The sequence below is a fragment of the Marmota flaviventris genome, chromosome 9 (assembly GCF_047511675.1).
Source record: "Marmota flaviventris isolate mMarFla1 chromosome 9, mMarFla1.hap1, whole genome shotgun sequence".
Classification (NCBI taxonomy): Eukaryota; Metazoa; Chordata; class Mammalia; order Rodentia; family Sciuridae; genus Marmota; species Marmota flaviventris.
The window spans coordinates 31,310,161-31,330,315 of record NC_092506.1 but is presented as its reverse complement, the minus strand read 5'-3'; positions in this window follow the sequence as shown (position 1 = coordinate 31,330,315).

Genomic DNA, 20,155 nt, shown 5'->3' with positions numbered 1-20,155 from the left:
ATACATCTGGATGGGGATGAATAGAAGTGTGCAACACCACAGAAAGAGGACATGGATCAGGTCACAGGAATGGGACTTGAAGATGGATTAGGAAGAGATGGTGCTGGGATGAAGGGTAGGGTTTGGGCCTTGCAGTGGGCCTGGAGAGCTCAGGAGGGCGAAGGAAAGGGAGTAAGACCAGTTGCTTCCACCAGGATGAAAGTAGCAGTGGAACAAACCAAGATATAAAGGCAAGACGGAACCATCCAAGTGCAATAAAATAGCAGGCATTCACAAAATGGTTAAGGTGGGCTGGGGTTGTGGCTCAGTGGTAGAGCACTTGCCTGGCATGTGTGAGGCCCCTGGGTTTGATCCTCAGCACCACATATAAAGAAATAAAATAAAGGTATTGTGCCCCCCTACAACTAATAATAATAATAATAATAATAATAATGGTTGAGGCTCAGTGCTGGGAGCTGAGTTTAGCCCAGCAGCATGAAGTCAAGTGCTTGGTCATGGAATAGACAAGGCTGCGGCTGGGACCAAGCCTGGGACTGGGCGTGTGGCTGAGGCCAGTGAATGGAAAAGGGCTGAGGGCACTGATTCAGGCACATGCCTTCATGATAGAAAAAGTGGCCATGGGAAGAAGCCAAAACTTACAGGCCAGGACTGGAAGGCCAGCCAAGAAGTTGGTTGCAATGGGTCGAGAGTTTGTGGCAATGTTTGGACATGAGTTTAGTCCAGATGGATAAAGCCAAGGAGGTTGGATGATAGGATGGGAAGAGGTCAGGACAGGGCTGGGCTGGGGCTGGGGCTGATGAGTAGGAAACTGTTGAGGCCTCTGATTAAGGCTCATGGATTTTGGTGGCAAAGGTGACAATAGGGAGTGGACTTACTTAACGGCCAAGACTTTTAGGCCAGGGATATAGAGATCTATTTCCAAAGGACCAAGTGTTTAGGACAAGGCTGAATGCCAACAGCTGAAGCCAATGGGGGTTGAGGCCGGGGTGGATAACTGTCAAGGACAGGATGGAGGCCCAATATTCCAGGAGGAAAAAAGTGCAGTGGGTAGAGGCCAATCCGTATAGAGCAAGACTTGAAGGTCTGATCTGTGAAGCCAGCTGGAATGAACCAAGTGGCTTCAGGCCAAGCATTGGGGAAATAGCTTATCCCAGTGGCATAAAACCAAGAGGGGTGGATCAAGGGAATGGGCAGGGGTATGCACAGGGCTGGGGCAGGGGATTGTTGACTGGATAATGGTTGAGGCCAGCAGTTAAAGCTGGTGGCTTTAGGTAGGGAAAATGGCTGTGGGGCGTGGCCAATGCTTAAAGGCCAGGATTATAAGGCCAACAATGTCAGCTGCTCCAATGGACCAAGTAGTGAGGGCCAAGTATTCTGGACATGATTCAGCCCAGCAGAATGAAGCCATGGGTGTTCCATCATGGAAATGGTATGGAGAGGGCTGGGGCTAGACCTAGGCCCAGGGTGGGATTCTCCACTCACAGATCAAATGCAGACTCCTTAGCATGGGGATGAGGGCTAAAGGATCAGAGCTGCCACTCCTGCTCCACAGCCTCACCTCACCTCCCTTCCAACTCCCCTTCCCCTCAATAGGTCCCCCGGCCCCCACCTCAGGACTCAATCCAGGCATTCCCCCCCGCCCAGGAGTTCCAAGAATATACAAACTACAACTACATCGAGCTTGGGCCTCAAGTAATCTGGATGCTCACACTAAATAAGCTAATTAACCATATGAAAGAAAAAATAAACTACACAAAATTACCTGTATTTAGTGTTAAAATTCAGGTCTGTTCCCCTTGGGCTTCTGTTTAAATGAGTTTATATTTGCAATTTGTTCTCAATGACAGAAGCAAAGCTAACGTTCACATTTTCCTGTCAATAATGGGAAAAGGTTTAGCATCCTTAATTTATGCGTTGGAAGCAAACTGAGACAAACTATAGTAACAGCTGAAAGGAAAAACAGCAGGGGGCATTTCACTAATTCACAAGGAAATGTAATGTTTTAAAAGCAAAGTGTTCATTTCTGAATCACACATGTGCCATCTGAAGCCAGGCATGGTGGCACTTGCTGTATTCCCAGCTACTCAGGAGGCTGAGACTAGAGAGGGTCACTTGAGCCCACCAGTTTGGGCAAAATAGGGAAGTCTCCCCCCCACACCCCACCTGCATCTCAAAACAATAAATAAAACAGATGCCATCTGGATGGGATATAATTGAAAATGTCACCTATCAGGATAAACAAGTTTTGTGGGGTTTAAAATCATTATTTATCTGAGTGATGTTAGAAGGGAATTCAAATGGTTTCTCTTCTCCATTCTGATGGAAGGAAGCAGAACTTGGCACATCTTTTTGGCATCTCAAAGATGAGTATGCTCAAACACATAAAAGCACGCACATAAATGCTCCAGGAATGCATCCTAGGAATCCTGGATTTGTGTGAACTTGAGAGGATAAAACTGGAAACTGTAGGAATCCCCAGGAACTGGGGACTGGATAACAACTTGTGGCTTATACACAAAGCAGCAAGGGCAGATGCTTTTCAACTCCAGTGATTTATTTGCCAAATTAACTGCCATTCTGTGCTTTCCTGTAAAATGCTAGTGGCTGACAGGACTCTCTTGGCCAATCTGCACATGTGGGCTCCAAAAACCTCAGCATCATGCCATCTAAGACTCAGCCATGTCTTAGATGAGCTCCTCTTTAAGCCAGTTGTACTTGGTTACAATCGTGGAGAAACGTGCAAACACTTCAACAGGTAGCCATGTCTTTTCTGCTCTCCATCCAAGTTACAGAAATCAAAACTGGATATGCTGGGTATGGTTTATGCAAGAACTTCAAATAAGTGACCTTGATCTGCAAGAAAGAACTTTCAGACCACAACCAAAACATTGGTGAATGGAAATATATTCGTTTGAAATTAAAATGAAGTATCTAGGTATGATAATTATTATATTTCTTGTGTTAATTCACTTTATTTTTGGTATGGGGACTGGACCCTGGGTGCTTTACCATTGAGCTACATTCTCCAACCCTTTTTATTCCTTATTTTGAGACAGATCAAAAACACATATTGCTGCTAAATACATGTAGTTAAGAAAAAAAAAAAAAGACTGACATAGGGAAATAATACAAAGAAATGAAAAAGATTAGAAATGGAATGTATAGTGCATTCAAATATTTTTAAAGTATGCTTTTATTATTTAGAACTAGTTATAAATCCAAAAGGAATATATTTCAAAATTCCCCTGAGATATTAGATATTTGTTTTTGTAGAATTTGCAAGTTTTTCTACAACTAGCCAGGTACTATAATCCCAGTGACTTGGGAAACTGAGGCAAGAGGATTGCAAGTTTGAGGCCAGCCTCAGCAACTTAGGCCCTAAGCAACTAAGCAAGACCCTGTCTCAAAATAAAAAATAAAAAGGGTTGGGAATGTTGCTCAGTGGTTAAGCACCCGTGGATTTAATCCCTGGTACTCCCCTACAAAAGATATTTTCTACAACTTATAAGATTACTTCCAAAATCAAAAGAAATGTTACCTGAAGTTTTGTTTAGTATTTCAAACTATTTTTTTTTTTGGTAGAAATTCTACTAAATAGATAATCAAAAGAGGAATTCTGATTTGAAAAGCCTGCAAGTAGAAGAGGCCCGCCAACAAAGGTCATTCAACAAGACAAAAAGTGGGGCTGGGGATATAGCTCAGTTGGTAGAGTGCTTGCCTAGCATGCACAGAATCCCAGGTTCCATCCCCAACACCACCCCTCACAAAAAAGACAAAAAGTATTTCCCCTAAGAAGAGATAGTGGTCTTGAAGAATAATTTCCTTGACAAGATGAGCCACAAAGGAACAAGAGGCCCACAGCACACCTGTGACTTTGGCAAGGAGGACAACTAAGACATACACCAGAGAGGAAGGCCAGCAGGGCCCAGCTAGGGGGCAGCTCTGGCCACATCCTAACTTTCTGGACCTGCCCAGACCAGTTTTCTGCTCACCTTCTTGCTTTTCATCTATCAGAGCTGGTCACATGGCTCAGGGATCCTGAACTCCATGTCCTCAGGGGAAAGCTCATTCAGTGAGTAGATGAATTCACAAAAAAATGCACATCTTAGTAAGGCTTCAAGAAAGAGAAACAAGGTTGCAGACTAGAGCGCTGGGGTGCAATTTAGGATGGGGCAAGGACAAGCCTAAGGAGACCCACTTGAGTCTCAGGAATTCAGGAAAGGGAGCAGCTGAGACTGCCCCGGATCAAGTGCAAGACAGAGGGGGTGTGGCCAGTGAACATGTGGAAACACTGGAAAGCGTAATGCACACCATTCTGTGCAGTCCTCACCATCATCATGCATTGGCTCCAGAGTGGGAAGCCATTCTCACATGTGATTGGGCACCTCCCTGATTGGGTGTGAGGCTCTCTGGCCAAACTGAGTCGGAGCTAATCCCCACCCTCTCCAGGTGCGAGAGCCTGTCCGTGTGGGGGTGTGACTGACCATTGACCCTGAGACCAATCACTGACCCTGACCTTGGAATGCTATTCCCCTCAACATTCATTGGATGGAATTTTCCCCTGAATTTCTTGTTCCCCAATAAAAGGCCACTCCCTGGTGTGCTCTCTCTCTCTCTCCTGCTAGTCCTGAGTAAGCCTTGCTGCCCCACCGGGTGGTTCGAGGTGAGAGCCAGAGGGGAGAGCCTTCTCGGACTTGGTCATAGAAAAAGGTAATTGAGTCTGTGTGTTTATTTCCATCTCACTAGTTAACTTCTATGCTACGAACCTCTTTAATGAAACCAGCGTGCTGGTCGCGTGGTGGACTCCGGCCCATACATTTGTATATAATTGCATTTCTGGAGATTTCTCCTTCTAAGCAAAGGGCACAACCGGGGTCATTGCCCAAAGTAATGAACATTGAGAAGAATTCCCTTCATGACTGTCTTCCTAGGATGTCCCAGAAAGTGAAAGAAGTGCTACAGATGTCCACTTGTGGGTGGTGCCTGCATATAGTGCCTGGCCATCATCAGAGGCCATAGGTATCCTATACATTTCCCTTGGGATGTGACGTATGAGCCTTGGCATAATTAGTGCTGATGCCAAAGACTCTCAGGGATTTTATTCATCTGCCCTGTGTGGTCCCCATCCATGAAACACACTCATGCCACGTGTCCTACCACACACTGGGAGCTGTTCAGTCCACCCCTTTAATTCCACTCCTCCTGAGCCGAGCCTTACCTATAAGCTTTAAGCATGGAAGACCTGCCTACTTTTAAATTTTCTATAAATATTATATATATAGATCACATTGAGATGATGAAGTAATACTTTCAAGCACACTCTTTAATTTTATGTTAAGCAACAATCTCCCTCGTGTTTTTAAGGCTCACAACCATGTGTGGAAATTTCCATGGTGTATCAAGGGGGCAGGAGTTTGGAGAATTTGTAATCTGTTAAGGTTCCTTGGCTCTTGACAGAGACTTGTCTATTAGTACATTAGACATTAGAGACATGTCTATTAGCCAAGTAGTGTGGTATGGTGGGCAGGGATTGCCCAGGCTCAGAGAGTTGATCTTGCCCAAAGTGACAATGACTGGTAAATAATAATAAAGCTAATGCTGAGTATTCCTTTTTTCTAGGCCTCGTTATCTTTACTCTCATTATCTCAAACCTCCTGCTCGGCTCTCCTCCTCCCTAAGCCTAGCACCTTCTCAAATACCCTTACACCCAGTCTATGGGGATACAGGGAGTTTTTCATGCTTAATGCTGACCTGACTACCTATTAGGCTCACTTTCCCATTTATGTATTTGTTTGTTGATGTAGTGCTGGGAATTGAACCCGAGGCCTTGCACATGCTGGCCAAATGCTCTGCCACTGAGCTACATCCCCGGCCCTTCACTTTATTTACCACGGGGGAAAGTGGTAAGGGGGAATACCTGTGAGTCTGTGACCCCTTGGGTCACAGGGAAGCCAAGCTGCTCCTTTTCCTCCTTTCTCTTCTATCTTTCATTACATTTTTCCTGCTCCAGTTTGCAACCCTTAGATGCAGAGAATTCTGCCTGAAGTAAGAGGCATGACCAGCAGGGGACAGCATGAGGCCATAACTTTGCCTGCGTAAAAAGTAATTTTTTTTTTAATAGAAATAGGGTCTCGCTATCTTGTCCACACTGGCCCCTAGAACTCAGGATCCTCCTGCTTCTGCCTCCTGAGCTGGGATTATAGGCACACGCCACCATGTGGGGTAAAATCAGCAGATCTTAATTGGCTGTTCTCCCCTGCCAAATCTGTCACCCTCAGGTTCCCAGCCCTGTCTGCATGTGAGAATCATCTCAGAAGGTTTTGTTTGCTTTTGAGACAGGGTCTGACTATTCCCCAGGCTGGCCCCGTGCTCCTGGGCTCACATGATCCTTCTGCCTCAGCATCCTGAGAAGCTGGGACTACAGGTGCCGGCTATCATGACCAGCTGGAAGAGCTAATGGCTGGTGCGTGGCCTCCACCTCAAGCCGGTTGCACTTTTTATCCCTGGGAGTGGCAGCCCAGGCACTGCTATTACTTTAGAAGTTCCTCAGGTGTTCTTGGCATGCAAAGTTGAAAAGCGCTAATGGAAAACACTGAGTCTCTTAGAAGTGTGAATGCTTTTAGGAATCACTTAGCCCAGCCCATTTGTTCCCATTTCACAACTCTAGGATAAACAGTGGGCTTAGGAGTTCCTGGGAGACAGAACCACAACCCAGGGACCCTGACATTTGGCCCAGTTCTTCTTCCTCCATAGCACATGCTCTTCCATATTTAAGCTGGACAGACCCTGAGAGGACACTAAGGAATGTCTCTTTCCTCCCCTCTGCGCTCAGGGTTGAGGGCCCTGGCTCAAGGATCTCCTCATGGGCAGGAGAAGTCCAGACCTGCCTGTAGGAATCACCTGGAGAACAGTCCCAGCCATGCAGGTGCCTATGTATGTGTTCCAGGAGACCAGAGGAGGGAGAGAGGAAGAGCTATAATTCCAGAAGTATTTCCCGGAGATTTCGGCAGAAGTGAAAGATTGATTGGATTTCAATGGCCCATGAATGGTGGGGGTTACATTTCAAACCAGAGGATCAGGATAAATCATGGGCATTGATGAAATCATCTAAGACGTGGAGAGCCATGGGCATTGCCGCCATAGACACAGAAAGGGCACCGCATGTGGACACTGACCTTGACAGGAGACCGAGGAACCAAAGATCTTCATGAAATGTGCCAGGGTTCAGCCTGAATGCAGTGAAGACTTGGGAAGGGTCTGAACCTGGGATGGATGCAGGACAGCTGGGCCTTAGAAAGATGCCTCTGGGGGAGGATGGGCTGGGGCAGAGATGGAGGCAGCACCCAGGGAGTTCCCTTGGGATCCTTCCTCTTGAAACCCTCAGAACATGGAAGGGATGTGACCTTTCTGGGGACTCTTCTAGGTCTGACAACTTATGAGAGTGTCACAACCTCAGGATAGTGGTGCTAAGAGTGAAAAGACATCTTTCCCCTCCTCCTTCTCTTCTAGTCAGGATGTTCTTAGCCCCAGAAACTCCACCCTGAGCAAGCTCCAGAGCGCAGCATTAACCCTCCACCCCACCTGCGTCTTCAGAGTGCATGATGGGCTGTGTCCAGGCCAGCTCTGCCCAGCCTCATCCTCCTCTCTGTACGACGACAGGTCTCCCCAGGCAAACTCTACCCTATATTTACACCACATAGCACTAGTGTTATGTGCCCCTGTCCTTCTTCCAAGACATCTGGCCACCACATTTTTTCCAATGCTGCGTGTTTCTGGAAAGGGCCTTGTCCAACCAGGTTTCCGTGTGGGTAATGTTTGGCTCATAAACATCCTGGCAAGTCCTGATGTTTATAAGATCAGGGTGGAGAGAAATGAGAGTAGCCAATTAATGTATCCTCTATTTCTTTTTCTTTCTTTCTTTTTTTTTTTTGGTGCCAGGGATTAAACTCGGGGGCACTCGACCACTGAGCCACATCCCCAGCCCTATTTTGTATTTTATTTAGAGACAGGGTCTCACTGAGTGGCTTAGTGCCTTGCTTTTTGCTGAGGCTGGCTTTGAACTCATGATCCTCCTGTCTCAGCCTCCCGAGCCACTGGGATCACAGGTGCTCACCACAGAGCCTGGCTATATCCTCTATTTGTAAAACAACACAAACTTTTCAGAACAGCTTGTCTGCTCCCTCTTTCATTGTTCACCAGAACCTTCTGAGGTAGACAGGGCAGACCACAGTGGGCAAGGATGCCAGTTCAGTCTGGCCAGTCGGGTAACAGAGAAAAGGTGTCCTTTAGCAGGCATTGGTGGAATTCATGGAGCTGAGGGACTAACTAACTGTGTGGGAACAAAATGAACAGACTACAGCTCTAGGCATTAATACACGGGTAATTTCACAAATATATACATGGAAAATGATTCTATTTATGTCAAGTAAGAAGGAGGAGGAAAGGGCTGGGGTATAGCTCAGTTGGTAGAGTGCTTGCCTTCTGTGCACAAGACCCTGGGTTCAATCCCTACCACAAAAAAAAAAAAAAAGGGAAGAGAAACATGTAAGCAGCATTGTTCAGGAATAAATTCCTGTGTAGTAAAACAATAAAGAAAAAGGCGTAGAAACATTTCATACAACCACCATATTGATAGGTCTTCTGGGCAGGGATTAGGACGCTCACTTTAGTCTTATTCTTTGAACTGAGCGTGTTACTTTGTTATGCTGGTATATGTGTGTATAACACATTTTACAATAAAGCAAATGAAAAAATAGCATATAGGAAATGAGAAATTGCCGCAGTCTGGCTAGGCAAAATAACCGGGGGATGACAAGCAACTTGTGAAGATTGAAACAGCGGGAGCTGCTTTATTACGGGACAGCAGAGGTATATATACCCAACTAATTACACAGAGCTTAACTTAATTAACATCATCTAGATACAGCAGTCAGTCATCAAGGAATTCTCATCATCTTAATGGCTCGCTGGCGTTACTTCACAAACCACTCCTCCTGGCAAAGTGCCAGGCACCATCTTGACTTAGTTGTGGCCCTCAACATCTCCCCCCTTTTGTTTAATTAAACAGCAAGTATGTGGCTTAGGGACTGTGCCTGTTTTTAGGTTGTCTGATACTACATACGGTCCTTACCCGTCATTGGATGGTCTGACCTCAAATCGTCAGCCTCCTTTCTTAGGTTGGTACCATTGTAATTGGATCTTACCCGTCTTTGACTACTGGCCCAACACACTTAATCATACTTGTGGATAGTGGTTTTTAACCTGCTACAAGCAGAAAGGGGAGGATACAAAATGCCAAGATACCAAGCCAATTGACGGCTCCTTTTGGAAAAATTGTACCACCGATGACACCATCAGCAAAGATACCCCGGTACTACCACAATTCATTGCATCAACAGATAGTTCACAATGCATACAAGTGACACACAGTCCAGGTAAGTTCTGCAAGCAGCTTAAAGCAAAGGAATCCACTAATCTGTCTATTTCTTCTTGAAGTAAATATTGTCGCAGAAGCTGTTGCAGCAGCAGCAGAAACAGCAACAGCTGTGATGATGGTGGCTGTAATTCCAAAGTCTCGTTTGGTTTTTAGTAACACTGGAAATCCCTCCACCCTTGTCCTCACCAGCACTGGGACGAAGGCAGGAACTCTGGCAATGATGGCTAAAGAAAATCGTGTAGCATTCCAGCAGGCACTAAAAAAACAACCTTCTGAACAATTTAGTACATTATCTCAAGGTTTTTTATATTTGAAATAGGCCTTAATGGTGCTCTTTATTCATTAGCCTCCAGGTGTGGGAGAACCATTATCGCAGATGTAAGGATCTTTTTGGTCTGTAGAAATCGCTTTAGTTAGTCTCTCTGGAATCACACAAACAGATCCCCAACTCCAGACAATCACTGGGTCAGGACCTTTAATGATAATAACTGTAAGCTGATGTAGCTGTGGTAAAAGCTGTAAATGCTATCACCATAATTGAAAACTGGAGTTCAGCTGTTATGGATTTGAGATATTGCTAACCCTGCATTTATCCACAGGAATAGCAAGGAGTCCCATGGCAGCACCTGCAGCAAATAGGGAAAAACTGACAACTCATTAGTTATTGGCATTAGAAATGGCCAAACTTCAGGGACGCTGGGCGCGTCCTCCGCTGCCCGCTGTAGCGTCCCCGGGCAGCCCCAGACGGCCCCGGGGAGTGTCCCGGAGTCAAACTGCCACCTGGCACAGGGAGCAAGAGCCTGCGAGACTGTGCCTCCAGGTCAGGTCTGGGTTTGGGCTCGTGGCAGTGGTGTGCTGCTCCCCAGGCGGGGGATGGGGAAGGGTGGCCGCTGCCGCTTGGAAAGTCCCTGCTGCGCTGTGACCGGCTCGCGCATGCACAGCCGCCGCGCTGCTTCACGCACCCTCCAGTAAAGAAAAGTATTTAGTAGTAGCCTTTTGTTGCAACTCCTTCCCTGATAGTCCTTCCTCCTCTGAACTTTCTTCCTCTTTCTGACTAGAGTTCCTGGGCTTTTATCAACGTATGCCCTAACTGTTCTTTGTTTTACTGGGGTGCCTCCTTCCTTCAGCAATTTACTTAACACCCTTTCAGCTTGATTTCCACCAACTTCTGATCCCATACTTCCGTAACAAAGACAATACAACACACCAAGACAAAACAAGACAAAAACACAATGTATCAATCTTCTCCATTTTCTCGAAATGGCCATCCTTCCTCTCGCCCTATCTGCTTCTAGGGACGAGCAGGTTTGCTCCCGTCCTATCTATTTCTAGGGATGGGCAGCTTTCCTTGTCACTTACCCCCGAGCGTCCCGGGGCTCCCCGTACAGGCCACCATCTGCCACAGTCTGGCTGGGCAAAATAACCGGGGGGTGACAAGCAACTTGTGAAGATTGAAACAGCAGGAGCTGCTTTATTACTACGGGACAGCAGAAGTGTATATACCCAACTAATTACACATAGCTTAACTTAATTAACATCACCTAGATACAGCAGTCAGTCATCAAGGAATCCTCATCATCTTAATGGCTCACTGACGTTGCTTCACAAACCACTCCTCCTGGTAAAGTGCCAGGCACCATCTTGACTTAGTTGTGGCCCGCAACAAGAAATTGGAGAAACAAGTACAGACACTTTCTCTGAGACATCTTCTATTTTCACAGCCACTTAAAAGTCATGCCAGTAAGCTAAGCATGCCTTCCCTGAGTCCCCCTGGCTGTGTGGCTCGTCTCAGATGGTAGACATTCCAGGGGTCTGTTTAATCTCCAGCTTTCCTCATAGGGTTGATGCACACTTCGCTTCTAGCTATTCTCACTTTTCTTTCTCTTCCTCCCTCCTCCCCTCCCTCCCTTCCTTTCTGTGCTGCTGGGGATCTGCCCCAGGGCCTTGGGTGTGCTAGGCAAGCACTCTACACCCTCTACACCGAGCTAAAACCCCTAGCCCTCCTTGCTTTTCATTTCTTGGCTTCAGAGTTCATCTTCTGGTTTTGCAGTGCTGGGGGTTGAGCCCAGGGCAGGGCGCAGGCCAGGCAAGTGCTCTGCCCCGAGCCACATCCCAGCCCTTCCTTCTCATCTTTGTGGACCAATTCTCCCTCTTTCAGTTATTTATAAAATGCCCCATGAGCTTATCACTGGGAGACAGGAGGCAATGCAACCCCACATTTTCCTCTGTGTGAACCGGAAAACTCATGTGCGGTGCCCAACCATGGAGAGACTTTATTTATTTTTTGCATCATACATTAATTAGTTCATTGAAGAGAAGTCATATGGGGAAAAAAGCCTCCTATATTTTTAAGAAGCACATGCTTTTCCTAAACACATAGGAACACTAGACAACACCCCATTTTTACTCAACAAATACCCATCAATACCTTATGGAAACAGTTATGTGTCCTGCATTTCTGATCTGAACTACTCACCAGTGAGACTTTGAAAGAAGTGATGTAATTGACTTCTGATCATGATCTGGATCTGTCATGATCAGATCTGCAGCATCTGATTTGTGCCCTGAAGAGCTATCAGCCACATTTGTATTTTATGAAACCACTTATGGTTCATGTATCTTTAATGATTCATGTATCTTTATTTATTTTATTTTACTTTGAGACTGGAAATTGAACCCAGGGGCTCCTTACCTCAGAGCCACATCCCTAACCTTTTTTATATTTTATTTTTTGAGACAGGGTCTCGCTAAGTTGTTGAGGCTGGCCTCAAACTTGCAATCCTCCTGCCTCAGCCCCTTGAGTTGCTAGGATTACAGGCATGTTCCACTGCGCTTGGAAGTTAAGATACTTATTATAACTAAAACTTGGACTGTGTTATTGGGTTAAATAACCTGGTGTTATTAACCTAATCTGTGGTGACTGACACTTGTACATATTGGAACAGTGCAAACTGAGGACTGCCTATAAATACATAAGTATGTGTGTACTTATAAATACAACATGCTACATAGTCAAAATTTATGTATATTATGTGCACATAATTTATGTCCTATATACACTTGGGCCAATGCTGCAGCTTATCGCTCCTGGGATACACACCTGTGCATCGTGTGACTGTACTAAATTCTGTAAGCTATTGTAACACAGTGGCAAGTATTTGTGTATCTCAACATACAAAAAGTATTGTAAAAAAATATATAGTATAAAAGATAAAAAATGATGCCATTGGATGGGGCACTTGCCCTGAGTGTAGCTTAAGGGAATAGAAACTGCTCCATCATGTGGGCAAGTGAATTCAAAGGCTGGGGACATGACGATATGCTATTTTAAGTTTAATAGATGCTACACACATACACTATCTGAATTGAACATTTTTTAAGATTTCTTCAACCATAAATTAATCTTATAAAATTTTAAGTTGTTAAAAAAAACTTTTTGACCCTGGTATTGCACTTAGCTTACAAATTCATTGTACAGCTATACAAAAATATTTTCTTTCTTTAGGTCTTATTCTATAAGTTTTTTTCTATTTAAGTTTTTTAATTTTTTTATTTACTTTTTAAATTTTTGTTGTTGTTAAAAATTAAGACATAAACACACATTAGCCTAGGAGCACACAGGGTCAGGATCATCAATATCCTGCCTTTATTGGGAGATCTTTGGGTCTTTGTTACACACAGGGAGCTGTCACCTCCCATGAGAATGATGCCTTCTTCTGGAATCCTTCCTGAAGAAACTGTCTAAGGCTGATTCCAGTTAATTTTTAAAAAATTATTTGAAAGAGCACATTCTAAAGTAATGCTTAAAATGTTTAGTAAACACGTAAACCAATAGCACAATCATATATAAGTATTACGTACCGTACGTAATTTTGTGTTTTTTTTATGACTGGCGGAGCAAAGGGTTTGTTTATACCAGTATCACCACAATCACATGAATAATATATTGTAATGCCACAATATTACAACAGCCATGATGTCACTAGGCCATGGGAAATTTTCAGCTCCATTGTAATCTTATAGGACACCAAGGTCATATACAGCCTGTCACTGACTGAAATGTTGTTATGTGGCACATGACTCTCTCTCTCTCTCTCTCACACACACACACACACACACACACAAATGGCTAAGATCAGGGGGAGAAATCTGACCACATCATGCGTGCTGCACCTGGAACCCCTCACAGATTGCTACTGAGATGAAAAATGCTATGACCACTTTGGAAAACAGTTTGGGAGCTTCTAATGAAATTAAAAACAGGTGTTTACTCAAGAGAAATGCTAACATATGTCTACACAAAGACTCATATATGAGCCAGGCACAGTGGCACACACCTGTAGCCCCAGCTATTTGGGAGGTTAAAAGTCACCATCCGCAAAGCAAGAACTAGTTTCAAAATAAAAAAATATTTTAAAAAGTAGAAAGGGCTGGGGGTTAACTCAGTGGTCAAGTGTCCCTGGGTTCAATCCCAAGTACACAAGAAGAAAAAAAAAAGCAACCCCCAATGTGAATGTTCACTGCACTTCTTATTTATAATAGCCAATCAGCAGAAACAACACAACTGTCCACCAACAGAATTCATCAGGACAAATAAATACAACTGTGCTCTTTCCACATGAGGGAATTGCACTCAGCCTTGGGCAACCTTTGGGGTGACGGTAGCAAAAATTACATGAGCATATACATTTGTCAAATGCCATCTCACTTTACACTTAAAATGGGCACATTTTAAACCCACATTATACTTCAATAGAGTTCCACATGATCTCATTGCTCAAAACTGAGCCCATAAAAGGGGAAAATTGATGCAGGTGGACAGAGGTCAATTGCAGGAGGGGCGTCCTTGAATAAGAAGTAGGGTGGGACCCAGTGCCTAAGCAGAACAGCGGGCTATTGGTAAAGTCAGGACAGTTTTGTGTTTTATCCGTGACACGGGAGGCAAAGCAGCAGTGGGCGAGACCAAGAGGAGCCACTGGTAGTGGGCTGTGCAGAGATGGAACATCAGTGCACAGTGAGGAGGAAAAAAAAAAATGGTCCCCAGGTCTGCAGCTCGCCCCTTTCCCCCTTCATGGTGACCTCTCCGTCTCCCACTCCTTCACCCCGTCACGGTCTTGATTTGAGCAGCTTCACGAGGCAGCGCCTTCAGCTTGTCGCGATCCTGCGGGAGCTCCAGGCCTGTGGCCTGAGATTGGCCTTGCAGGGGCAGGTCAGGGGTCTGTGGAGTGGGTGGCCAGTTTCCCTCCCTCCATGTTACCGGTGGTGTCCTGAAAAGCCTCTGCTTCGGTCCCCAGGTCCCTCCAACTCCCAAAGCTCTGGGGTCTGGGGTAGGCAGCAGGCTCCCAGAAGCGGTCTGCAAGCGGGAGCCCCATTAACTGAGTGGATGCTTGGGGGGGGGTCAGGAGAGGGCCCTCCAGGAATGGAGTGACAAAGGTGGTGACAGGAACCAAGAGGAGGGGCCTGGCTTGGCAGGTACAGGGCAGTACTGAAGGCCAAGCTGTCTGCCAGGCGGGGATGTGGGGAGGGACTAAGGCCTCCCAGAGGGAAGTCCTGGTACTGAGACATGGCTCCCCCCTGCTGCTTCTGGCCCCTTCTTCCCAGCTACCTTTAACAGTGACTGTGCAAGAAGGCAGCTCTAACCAGAGCTAGGTCTCCCAGCTCTCGGAACCATCCAGAGCAGTGTCTTCCTGCGCCCTGGCTCTCTACCTCTCCACCCTCCCACCGCTGTCCCAGGCCCTCCAGCTCCCACACTGGGCTCTTCCTGTGGCTAGAGGCTGTGGGCTGGGCTTTTCCCAGGGCTGCCAAGTAGAAGTGTAGCCAGGGAATCCGACGGGCTCTTCCAACCTGCTAGAGGATGCCAACTCCAACCTAGTCCATGTGGACCAGTTCCTCATGGGGTGGGGGGATGGGGGATGTTATGGACATCTGTCACTTCTTCAACTTTGATTTCTGTCGTGTCTGACCCTGAGGGGATTCTTACTTGGGTCTTTCCCAGCGTAAGAGAGAGACAAGCCTTCTGAATCTTGACTTTTCTGTGTCTATGGGCGCTTGACCTGCCAGAGTCCACTCTGAGCTCTGCGGTTTTAAAAACAGTATTCACCACTGAAAGCCACCTAAAAACCTGTGGCCTGAGAATGAAGTGCCTGTTATCGGTCGCCATTTAGTAGTTATGGACCTAGAACACCATTCGAAATGGAAAGCTTTTAAACAATCTTTTTTTTTTCTTCTAATATGTTTTTAGCTCCCTAAATAATCATCAGTTCAAGGTGGCTTGTGAAGCACAGGGCCACGGCCCCAAGGTTGGTGGAGACTGGGACCTGGGTAGACTTCCTTCCCTGTGGCCCTTCAGAGGGTGGGCAATAGCACTGAGGCCTAAAGGAGTCATCTGGTTCAAGGAACGTCACTCTTGAGCCATTCATCTTTGGTGCCAGGTGCTCCTCAGGCAGAGGTGGTGCCTGAGACCCAGGTGGGACAGACAGCAGCTCTGCTGGTCCAGCATGTTCCAGGACAACTTGGCATTGCAATGAGTCACCCCAAGTCACCTCACCCGCTCCCCAGGGGAGAAGCAACCAAGTTGCACATTCAGAGCCTCAAGCAATGCCGGATCTTCTTCCTGATGCAGACCGAAAGGCCAGGGAAGGACACTGGTGGTTTCCACCAGCCCTGTATGATCAGAAAATGCGGTAGGAATGAAATCCCTATTCAAAATACCAACCCTCCCCCAACAAACATATGAATTAGCATCAGAGAAGTCATTGCCAGGCCCTGGGGAATCTGTTTATTTCGTTGAACAGGGCAGTGGGTATTCAGGTGATATCCAGGCCTCAATGTCCTTCTCTGATGGTCAGAGATGGGGCTTTCCCGCCAGAAACATGCAGCAAACTGGGACCCTGGATGCTCCCAGGAAGTGAGAGGACAAGAGGAGGAGGAGAGACAAAGGAATTACCCGGGAGAGTGGGAGATGAAGGGACCAGATCTCACCAAGACCCCACTTGACTCTCTTGAGGCTAAAGACAATCTTTATAACAAAAGTCATGAAGAATCGTGCAACTGTAGCCCCGTGAGATTTGAAGAGGTGTGAGGATACTTCAAGGTTGGGTTCTACTACACTCAAGCCGTGTGACCTTAAAAAATAAAATCACCCAACTTCTCTGACCCTCTCTTTCCTCATTGACAACAAGGACAGCAAAGCACCCCTTCCGCTGGGTTGTTGTGAGCATTAAATGGTGTACTTTGTAGGCCAGCGCTTCCGGTGCACGGGAGCACTAGAGTTGGGGGTACCACTTGGATTGCGAGTCCTGTGGTCAAGATGGTTCACAGGCACCCATACTACCCAGAGAATCCCCAGCTCGGTGCTGTCGAGCACCTGCAGTCACTCCACTTTCCCAGTTCCTGGACTCCTGCAAAGCCCCCCCCCCAAGTTGCCCCCTCCCCTGGGGACCCCCATGAACAGCTCAGATATTCTCACAATTCCTCTCTGGCTGAGCCAAGCCTTTGCTCTGAAACAACCTCCAGATACTCTTCTGGTCAAAAAGTCAGCCACTGGAGCCTGGCCTCAAGGCCCCTCGGGATGAAATCTTCCCCAGGCATCTCCCCAGACTCCCACACACAGGTTCTAAACGGTTGGCCCAAGTCCTCAGCCTCAGGCACAGAGAGTCTGCAGGGTGGCCCTGCCATTCGCACGGTGCCATTCTCACTCCTAGGAAATATAGTGGGGACCCCTTCCTTTGCATGTGGCCAGCTAAGCCTCAGCTTCCTGTCATCTCCTCCTCTGCCCCTAAATTATGGAGTCCTTTGTATAAAAACAGTAAATAGGACCCTCCCCTGCCATGTGGAGTGACGGAATCCAAGCTCAGAGCAGCTCCCCATGTGGTCTGGCTGCCTGGAGGGAGGGCTCTAGGAGTCCCCTTGCTCAATTCTTTCCTGTCTCCTTCAGAGAAGCTATGGAAAAAATGGACCTCCTCTTTCCTCACCTCCAGCCTTTGCCCTTCCCAGCTTCCCCTGCCGGAGGCCAGCCCTTGCATGCCAGCCTCCTCAGGACATCCACCATCCATCCATCCCCTCCTGTCTTTGGGCCTTTGCCCCCTCTCTGCTGGAACCTTCCCATCAGTGTCTGAATAAGCTCCAGTCTTCAAAATCCAAGCCAGTCCTTGACTTTCTCGTGTTTCCCAGGCTGAGCAGGCTCCCTGTCCCTGGGAAGACTAGACAGAACATTTCTACCTACTGTGCCTAGAGTTGTGACATCAAGGTCAGGTTGACACTGCCCAAGTTATCAACCCTTTCCCATATCTCTTCCAAACCATTGTCCCACAGTGCCAGCTGCCTGCTGGACGCGACTCTCTAGACGTCTTGCACGCACATCAAAGCCCACTTTCTAAGCTGAGCTTCCTTCTTCCCCCTTCCTCATACAGATACCCTCCCGCCCAAGTGTGAAGTTCTTGCTGAAGCAAACACCTCATCCTTGCCATTGCCAGGACTTCCAGGTTCTTCTCTGGACTAGCCCTTTTCTTTTTCTTTCTTTTTATTTTTTTTTGTTTTTGTTTGAGATGGGGTCTTGCTATATTGCCCAGTCTGGCCTCCAACTCCTGGGGGCTCAGGTCATCCTCTCATCTCAGCCTCCCAAGTAGCTGGGACTACATGTGCGTGCCACTGCGCCCCGTTTGGACTATTTCTTGATTCTGCCAAGGTCATCTCAGCTGCATGACCACTCTACCTTAGGCCTTGCCTTTATGCATCGTGACTTCCTGGGTGTGCCCCCCACAGCACAATTCACTTCAGAGTTACAGCATCCCTTCCTGAAACTGCCAATCTACCTGTCAGTCTGTGTGCTAGACTGTGAGTGGCATTGCTGAAGATAGCATCGCTGTCTCTTGCTAAATTTGACAATCTAGTTAGTCTTAACAATCTGTCCTGTACCTCCATGGATGGGTGTGTGGATGGACAGAGCTCGGGCTGGTCTGGTTACTTGTTTTCTCTGTCCCCTCTCCCGCAGCCCTTGTACAAACGTACGAGCAGGTGAGTCCCACGAGCTCACCAGATACCTGGCTCCAGGTGGGGTTCAGGTGATCCTCCCACAGAGGAGAAGAGGGACCCGGGTCTCTTTTGATAAGGTAATAAATTCCTTCTCAGCTATTTTTTTTTCACAAAAGACCCTTGTCCCTCTCCAGTGTGTAGCTCTCACTGAAGCAAAACACCATTGTCCCAACTCTAGAGCCTTCTCGCCGTTCTTTTCCTTTTGTCTGAAACGAAGTTCCTGCAGCTGTGGCCCTGAAGTCACCCCTTCCCATTTCCCAAAGAGTCTTTCCCCATTAACTGCTTCCCACAACCTCTTCTCCATTTCCTCCTGATTTGAAAACCAGTCCCATATTCCCACTCTACATAACCACCAGGGGACCCCTTCATGCCCCCCCAAGCTGTTGCCTCATTCCTCACCAAAGTTCTTGGACAGCAAGTTCCACCCCCCACATCCCTTCCTCTCTCTGCCCTGTTGTGCCCCTCCACTACCCGGATCAGTTGGCTCCTCTTCCCCTTAAGCCCACTGCCTCTTCCTTGGTCTTCATGCTCCAATTCCAACTGCACCTCTGTCCAACTAAGCAACCTTGTGCCAGTCGCTTCCTGCCTGGGAGCCTCACTTTCCTCATCTGCAATTCTGAGCTGAGTTGCATGAGATAATAGCTCCCCGCAGCGTTGCATGAGAATGAATGAAATAATGCTCTCACGTGTTCCGTGTGTACTTCCTGTGGTCTTCCTGTCCCCATTCTCCCTATTAAAACTCTCCTCCCCTGTTCCCAGACTTCATGATGTTGCAGTACTTAGTGCTGCTGAGCGCCTTTCCCTCCTGGTGCGCTCAGAGCTGGTTAACACCAATTGAACTCAGTACCAACCAAGCAAAGCCCCCCACATTTTCCTTTATGTAGCTATTGTCATAGTAACCCGTTTAACGGATGGAGGCATTAAGGCACAGTGAAGGTACTAACAGCCCAAGAACACACGGCCAATGAGGGCGGATCAAGTTCAAATCACTTTTAAGGCCACACACACACTAGGCTATTTGCCACTCCTCTCTTCTGCCTCCAGTTCCCTGAAGGATCCAGGCTAGGTCTTGGGCTCCTCTTTCCTCCTCAACAGCTCTCCCTTTCCCTAATTCATTTATTTGTGTATTTATTTCCCAAATCTCAGTGCCCAACCTGCTTCCCACGTATGGGTTTGCCCTCAGTTTCCGCAGGCCTCTGGCCACCTCCTGCTTCCTCATCTCAGAATACAATAAGAACCTGTGGTTCCCCGGGCTCTGAGCTGAGTTTGCAGCTCGGTGAGAGACTTCCCTCAGCCCTGCAGGGTAGCTTCTTGCGAGCTGGCCTGTGCCCTGACTTGGATCACGAGTGTCTTCTCAGTGACCCTTTCTGCTACATGCACAGTAAATGAAGATGAAACTCTGTCCCAGATCATATCCCCTCCCTACAAGGCTATTTCTGCTCAGGAAACTATTAGGCATTCTGCCCTTGCCTCATTTTCTTCTTCTTTTTTTGGTACTGGGGATTGAACCCAGGGGTGCTTAACCGCTGAGTCACATCCCCAGCCCTATATTTTATTTAGAGATAGGGTCTCACGAATTTGCTTAGGGCCTCGCTAAGTTGCTGAGGCTGGCTCTGATCTCATGATCCTCCTGCCTCAGCCTCCCGAGCCTCTGGGATTACAGGTGTGAACTCTCACGGTGCCCAG